Here is an 8,468-nt window from a genome sequence, read left to right as displayed (position 1 = left end):
TGGGTAATTAGGTGTAATATGAGGTAAAGAACAAAGAAGAGTGGGACCTTTCGGTACTAGGACTGCGAGTGCTTATCAGTGGTGGTATTCAAAAATGGAGGTACCATGGACTAAACACATCCTGGTTTCAATTTCCACTCTGTCCTGGGGTCTCGCACTCATTTTAATCTCAGTCTGTGTCATGTTTTGTTCATGTGTTTCAGCTCATCTAGATGTCTAGATCCCATTATAATTGCTCTATGTTACACTGATTTTTAACAAGATCGAGTTTGAATAAACTCTCCAGGTCAGGTTACTATCATATTTATGTTAAAGGAGAAGCCGCTGCCCGAACATTCACACACCTTTTGGGGAGCCACACATGAATTTAACTGCTAGGGCCGGAGTCCCTTCTCAGTGGGCAGCTCCGTCAAGCCAGTGGGTGCCCCTCTTCCACTCCTTGCTCACACACACTCACTCTTGGGTGCTTTCTCTCCCCTCAGGCTTGACCCTAGGCTTCCCTGAAGCAGATGAATTTATTGAGCTCTACAGTGGTAAAAAACAGCTCAGGATGGGTGCCTCCGGAGAGGGACCCCAAACTAAGAAGTCCCTGGGCAATTATAGCCTTACAATTTAAGTTCTCCTTTCCCTCACGTGACTGCTCTGTGGTCCCGATTAGGGCTCGTTTACCCCATGTGCAATGAGCTAGTCCTCACACACTGAGATGAGATACTGCTTATTCACAAAGTTGCGCAAGTTTGGGTGCCAGGTGGCTTTCCACAAAGCTAGCACACCTAGCAAGGCTTTCTCTAACTTTTATACATTATGATTAACACACCACACAATCTATTTCATAATCATTACATTAGCTAAGCACACTTACCTCTCATTGATTCATAACTTCTTCGCTTAAATTTGAAGGTACAATCTGATTTTTAACTTACTACATGTGCTCAAGGGGGGGGTGGGTAGTTTCTTCTAGTTTCTATCTGAGTCAGTGGTCTTACTCTCCTCCTGCCAGAATTACTTTTCCCCTCATTTCCTCCTTGGCAGATCTTAAGTAACCCTTCATGATTCACTAATCAAGACAATAATACATCACCTTGTCTCCTGTTCCTGAACAATTCGCCAACTACATCAATTACTTGAGCAATCTATTAACTAAACAAAAGCATAGACAGGGTAGGGCTTTTCAATGGACATTCTGCTGCAGCATTCCTTTCAAATAAGAATTTCCCCTCTTTGAGACTTACTGAAGTATAATTCTTCAACAAGTCTCATTCCCATTCCTACTGACTAATATGTGGTATTGAGATACTTGTCTACTAATCAAACTCCTTAACCATCCAAACATCATGCAAACAATTATCATGATTACTGCAAAAATAATCACATTTTGTAATAAGCTTTGTAACCATCCTGTTAGGGAGAATCCAAACCATGCAGAATTTTATGAAGCTACCCTGTCTCCATTGCTTCTCTCAAATCATGACTAGACTTTGCCACTCATTGAATAACTTTGAGTTGCCTTTCTAGATTTACAGTCACATTTGGAATACGCACAAAGCATTTGTATCAAAAGTTCAATTCAAATCCAGAGTTAAATTTCTCCAATTCAAAGGGGAAGCTGCCGACTTTGGTAATGATCAACATGCCGTAATCTGACTAACATTATAGATTCTACCGAAGGATTGTACAAGCTGCAAAATTAGATTGCTATGACAACTGTAAATGAACTGACAAATCAGTTGAATAAGCTTCATTATCAGTATTGTCATGAGTGGATCTAGTCACACCTGGTTTTTTATGAATTCTCCAGGTGTAAATTACTGTTACCAGAAATGCAAAATATATTATTATTATTATTATTGTTGTTGTTGTTACTAAAATCTTTTTACTGTATGTCTCAATACGGTTTTCCAACATCCCAAGTACAATTAATTTGGGACGAGAAAGTGTCAATTTTAAATGTCCTGTTTTTCCAGAAGTCCATTGTTTCTGTTGCAGAGATGGTGTTTTCTTGACTCTTGTGTAATGAATCCAGGAGTCCACTCTGCCTACTTTCACTGCAGTGTTAGTCTTAAGTAAGATTGTATATGGTCCCTTCCACTTTTCCTTTAGTGGTTCATCTTTCCAAACTCAAAGGTAGACTTGATCTCCTGGTTCAAAGAAATGCATTGGAGTGTCTAATGGAACTGGCACTCTGGTCCTCAGATATCTGTGCAGTGAGGAAAGAGTTCTATCCATCGATAAAAGATAGTAAGTATTTTATTACCCATTACATTTGATCAGCTTTCCTGATTAAATTTACTGAATAAGGCCTCCCATAAAATATTTCAAAAGGGCTCACTCCTTCTTTAGTTTGAGGGGTAATATGAATACACATCAAAGCTATGGGTAAAATCTCCACCCACCTTAAATGAGTTTCCTGACATAATTTTGCTATTTGTCTTTTTAATGTCTGATTCATTCTCTCTGCTTTCCCACTTGATTGAGGTCTCCAAGGAGTATGTAAATCCCATTGTATTTGAAGATACTTTGCAACTTCCCTTTCTATTTTCACTATAAAGTGGGGACCTCTATCTGAGGAGATGCCTTCAGGAATTCCAGACCCTGGTATTATTTCTTTCAACAAGTTTTTAATCACTTCTCTAGCCTTGTTGGTGTGGCACAGGAAGGCTTCAGGCCACCCTGAAAAAATATCTACACTGGAATGGGTTGCCCATAGAGGTAGTGGAGGCCCCATCCCTGGAAGCATTCAAGCCCAGGATGGACGGGGCTCTGAGCAACCTGATCGAGTTAGTGGTGTCCCTGCTCACTGCAGGGGGGTTGGACTAGATGACCTCTAGGGGTCCCTTCCAACCCAAACCATTCTATGATTCTATGAATACCAAAAGATACTTACTTGCATTACTTTTAGGTAGTTCAGAAAAATCAATTTGCCGGTGTTCTCTGGGGAGATGTCCCTGTTTTACCTCTCTGGATGGAGGCTTCTTTTCTACTTTTGGATTATTTTTACAACATATTTGACATTGTTTAACAAGTCCTCCTGCATATTGTTGCATTCAGGGTCCAATTGCATTCCTTTTAACACTTAATACTAATGCATCTGCTCCCATGTGGGTGTCTCTATGAGTTCATACAACAACTCCCTCATGACTGGGCCGTGACTATATACTGCCCATTCGGTGTCACCCACCATCCATCCTGCATTTTATTACAATTCAAAAGCTTAGCTAACTTATCCTCTTTTTCCATATACCTAGGAGCTTGCAATTTTAAGTGTATGGTGGGGCTTAAAGCGCCCATTACTTTGCTAAAGGATACTCTTTTTGCTCCTTCATCAGCCTTGGGATTTCCTTTAATTACACCAGTTTGTCCTCATTGGTGTGCTTTACAGTGGATGACTACCACTTCCTTAGGCAAATTAACTGCTGTTATCAACCTCAATATCTCAGACCCTCACTTTACAGGAGTTCCTCGAGAGGATGGCAGTCCACGCTCCTTCCATATAGCTCCATGAGCATGTACTACTCCAAAAGCATACTTACAGTGTAAACATTCACTCGCTTTTTTTGGGACAATTCCAAAGCTCTAATGAGAGCAATTAACTCTGCTTTTTGTGCAGAAGTATTTGCTGGAAGTGGGTTAGCCTCCACTTCATCCTCTAAAGTCACCACTGCGCACCCAGCCTTTCATTCTCCTTTTAAAAGAAAACTGCTGGCATCCATAAACAGAATCCAGTCCGGGCTTTCCAAAGGAGTTTCTTTTAGATACTATCTACTGGAATATACCTGTTCAGTAGTCTGTAAACAATCATGGGTTAAGTTTTTACCACTGGAGGTGGGCAACAATGTCACAGGATTCAAGGCGGTTGGAGTTTTTAGCGTCACATCGTCCTGTTCAATTAACACAGCCTGGGATTGTACCATTCTGCTGGGGGATAACCAATGACATCCTTTTTGCTCCAAAACAGTTAACACTGCATGCGGGACAAACACAGCAATTCTTTGTCCCAGGGTCAGTTTTTTCTTGGATCAGCAATACTGCGGCAGCCACTGCTTGAAGACGCGCAGGCCATACTTTACTGACCTCATCCAACTGTTTGGAGAAGTAAGCAACTAGCCTTTCCCAGTCTCCTAGTGTCTGAGTAAAGATTCTCAGGGCTACATGCATTCTTTCATACATATACAAAGGGAATAGTTTAGTCAAATTTGGCAACCCCAGGGCTGGCGCTTTCATCAAAGCCATCTTGATATTATCAAAACGCTTTCAACATTCAGGGCTCCATTGCAAAACTTCTCCTGGCCCTTTCAGAGCCTCATACACTAGTTTTATCATCAGTCCAAATTTCAGTATCCAAAGTCTGCACCAGCCCGCTGTACCTAGAAATCCCCTGAGTTCTCTTTTTGACTGGGGAGGGGCAATCCTGCATATAGCTTCCTTTCTTTCAATTCCCAGTTTTCTTTCCCCATGAGAGATTTCGAATCCCAAATAAGTGACAGTCTTTTGCACTATTTGTGCTTTCTTTTGTGACACCCAGTATCTAGCCAATCCCCCAAAAATAAATAAACTGATGGTCTCTACTTTACATTGTAATTCAGTATCTGCTCCCAAAAGCACGTCATCCACAAATTGCAAAAGAGTAATAGGAGGGTTCTTACCTTGCCATTGCTGTAATTCCTTGGCAAGTACATTACCAAACAATGTAGGGCTATTTTTAAATCCTTGCGTCTGTACAGTCCAACACAGTTGTGTTTTTTATCCTGTCGTTGGATTTTTCCATTCAAAGGCAAATAACTTTTGCCTTTCAGTCTCCAGTGGAATACAAAAGAAAGCATCCTTTAAGTCTAACACAGTAAAATACATGTTATTTTCTGAGATGGAGGATAGCAGAGTGTATGAATTAGGCACCACCGGATGCACATCAAGTACAGTTTGATTAATTGCTCTTAAGTCTTGTACTAACCAATATTCTTGTGATCGGGGTTTTTTTTTACTAGTAATATTGGAGTATTATACTCTGGCATTCTCGCAAGTCCATATTGCAATAAACTGACTGTCAATGGTTCTAGTCCCAATCTTGCTTCCAATTTCACAGGATACTGTTTCCTTCTTGCCGGCTTAGAGTTGGGTTTTAGTTCCACTTTTATTGGTTTAGCTGACTTTGCCCTTCCGGGTGCCTTAGTGGCCCATACTGTAGGAATAACAGCATCCAAAATTTCTTCTGATATATTAGGCTCTTTCTCATTTTCATTCTGTGGTAGACATAACCAAGATTTCTAAGCACTATTCTTCATAATGTTTGCTTGAATTGTGTTTTTAGAAAATGTTATTTGTGCCCCCCAATTTATTCAATAAATCTGAAACTAAGAGAGGTACCAAGCATACAGGCATGTACAAAAATTCATGTGTTAAAATTTGATCTCCAATTTTACATTCCATTGGCTGTAAAAAAAAGGTCTAATTTCTTGCTGTCACGTGACTCCAACAACAGACATAGAGAACTTACTTAAAGGACCCTTACAATTATTTACTACAGAATAAGTGGCTCCGGTATCAACTAAAAATTCTATGATTTCATTTCCCAGCAGTACTGGAAACAGGGGATCTGCTGGGGAAATTGTTAAATTCACTCCCAGTCCCCATCATTCAGAGTTCTAAGTCCCCAACATCAACAAATCTGCCTCTGGCACCCGATACCCCTTTCTTTTAGGACATTCTCTCTTCCAATGCCCTTCCTCTCTACAATATGCACACTGACTGATCCCAACAGGACTATCACTCACAGGCTGAGGCAAGGGAATATATCCATGACCCCTCCCTCTTCTTATCATTCCTTGCTTGCATCTTTCTATCTTTGTGTTTTTCCTTCTGTTTTTCTCTGTTTTCTACTTCCTCTCTATTATTATACACCTTATAAGCAGTACTTATTAGATGTAAAATAGTCATATCTAATGTGCCATCCACTTTCTGTAACTTTTTCCGAATACTGGGTGCCGATTGGCCAATAAACAACATATTAAACATCGTTCTATTATTCTCCTCTTCAGGATTTAAATCCATCCATTTCCTAGCAGCTTATTATATTATACATATTATATAATACATATTATTTCATAGAAAGCTGAGGGATTTTCATCACTTTCTTGTTTCATTCCATACAATTTAGAAAGATTCTTCTTTTTAGGAACCTCCTGTTCTATCCCATACAAAATCAGTTGTTGATATTGTTTAATCATTGCTCTTCCCGCATTGGTATTGGGGTTCCAATCTGGTTCCTCTTTTGGCATAAATGGACCCAGGTCATCTCTGGCATTCTGCTTTTCATTTTCCTAATTTGCTTTTTCCAATACCAGTCATTTTTCTTCCGGAGTAAAAGGGATGTTTAATAATGTTTGGATATCTCCCCAAGTAGGATTATGATTTAACATAATCATTTGCCCTAATCTACACAATTTTTCAGGATTTTCCGATACGATCCTACTGACTTTTTCCAATTCAATAAGTCAGAGGTAGTTAACGGTACATGTACAAACACAGGCATCCCTTCTGGTCCTACTGCCTGCCACGAAGGAACTTGTATAGCTGGCTGTTGTTGGGACCTTGTTGTTCCTGATATCGGACTAAAGTTATCTGATTCCTGAGAAGCCTCTCATCCAACTTCGGATGTCCATCCACTATCACTGTCTAATCCCTGCTGTTCTTCCTTAGGTTTTACAACCAACAATTGTATATCTTCCTCCTCAACCATTTTCTTCTGGCACCCTATTCCAATATCACAGACAGAACAACACTTGCACCTACATTTTTTTCTGTACACTCTCAGCTAACACAAGAATACTATTTGCATCATCTATTAATTTACATTTCTTCCTAGTATCATGATCATTCCACAATGTGAAAAATAAATCAACTTATGGAACCTCATCCCACTTCTCCATCCTTCGACAAAACAACATAAATTATAAAATAGTAGTATAACTTAGTGTCCCATTTTCAGGCCATTTTTCTCCAGCTTCTAATTTATACATTGGCCGCCACTGACTACAATACTTTTTCAATTTTTCTTTAGTCAGTGGATCCCCAACAAATTTTCCCCAATGTTTCAGAATGCATCCTAAAGGAGAACAAGGGGGCACTTCTGTAGAGAAGCCAGATCACATATTATTTCCTAGGAAATTGCTTTATCCAGCACTTCAAACACTCAGCCTCAATTAGCATCTGTGTGTAAGAAGTACCATACTGAAGCGGTCCTTTCATGGAGCAACTTATGTAGAGGTATTCATACTCAGATTCAGACTCAGAGTCAGATTCAGATCACCAGAATACCAGAATTCAGATTGCTCCTTTATCAGATTTTCCTCTTTTTCACAATATCTTGAGTTAGTGTTGCACCTTTGTGTCGCTTACTCGCCCAGCAAGGAGACAAGCCAACGGAGCCCCTGAAAAAACTATTCAGTGTGTGCTGGAGTCCAGTCGGTCCAGTACTCCCCACTGACTGCAGCAAGTCGATCCGGGCAAGGCCTTTTTTCTTTTTCTTTTTTCAGTGCGGTCCCACCTGCATTGCCAAAACTGTTGTCCCAAATAGGGTTCGTTTACCCGGTGTGCAATGGAGCCAATCTTCACAAACTGAGATGCGATATTGTTTATTCACAACGTTGCACAAGTTTGGGTGCTAGCTTTGTGGAACATCTCAGTACGTGAAGATTAGCTCACTGCACGACGGGTAAAGGAACCCTAATTGGGACAACAGTTCCACCCAATAGCGATATTTGGGCCTTGGGTCTTCTTGTTCCTCGTTGGATCCTTTCTCTGTCTCCTGGTGGGACATTCCTTTTCTTATCTCAATGGATGCAGCTTCTGCTGATGGTTGTGGCTGCCTTATCTCTCTGGTTTGCACGGGTTTTGGGGGGCCTTCCTTCATGTAGCTGAGTAAAAGTTCAGTATTCGGTCAGCACATCTAGCTGAAAGTTCACAGCTTGCGGCCTAAGGCTTTAAGGCTGCCTCGCTACTGATGCTATGGATTGGATTCTGCTTGAGCTAGAAAGTGGCTTCTACAACGTTTAGTCCACACAGAGTTCATTTTCTTGCAATTAAAAGCCTCCATCAGTAACTGTGTTGTTCCCAGCATCTTGAAGCACAAACGATATTACTGACCCATTGTAATGAGAATGACTTTCTGTCATTCTCATGGTAGCAGAGGCAGATGCACTCATTATTTCCATGATCATTACCAATAGTAGGTGGAAATCTATTTTCACTGAAAGAAACAGAGTTTCTGGTGCAATGAAGATGCTGCCAAACTGGATCTGTTTTTTCTTATTACCTAGATCCATGTCATGGACCTGAGGGCACCAGCAGCCCTGAGTGTCCCTGCCCAGCTGCCCCAGGGCTCCTCCCACCCTGCCCATGGCCCAAGACCCGACGTCAGCTGCCTCTCAGGGCTGTCAGTCCCTGCCCCAGCGACACTGCGGCAGCGCCGACCT

This window comes from Egretta garzetta, unplaced genomic scaffold (genome assembly GCF_000687185.1).
Source record: "Egretta garzetta isolate BGI_Z169 unplaced genomic scaffold, ASM68718v1 scaffold352, whole genome shotgun sequence".
NCBI lineage: Eukaryota > Metazoa > Chordata > Aves > Pelecaniformes > Ardeidae > Egretta > Egretta garzetta.
This window is presented reverse-complemented; position numbering follows the sequence as displayed.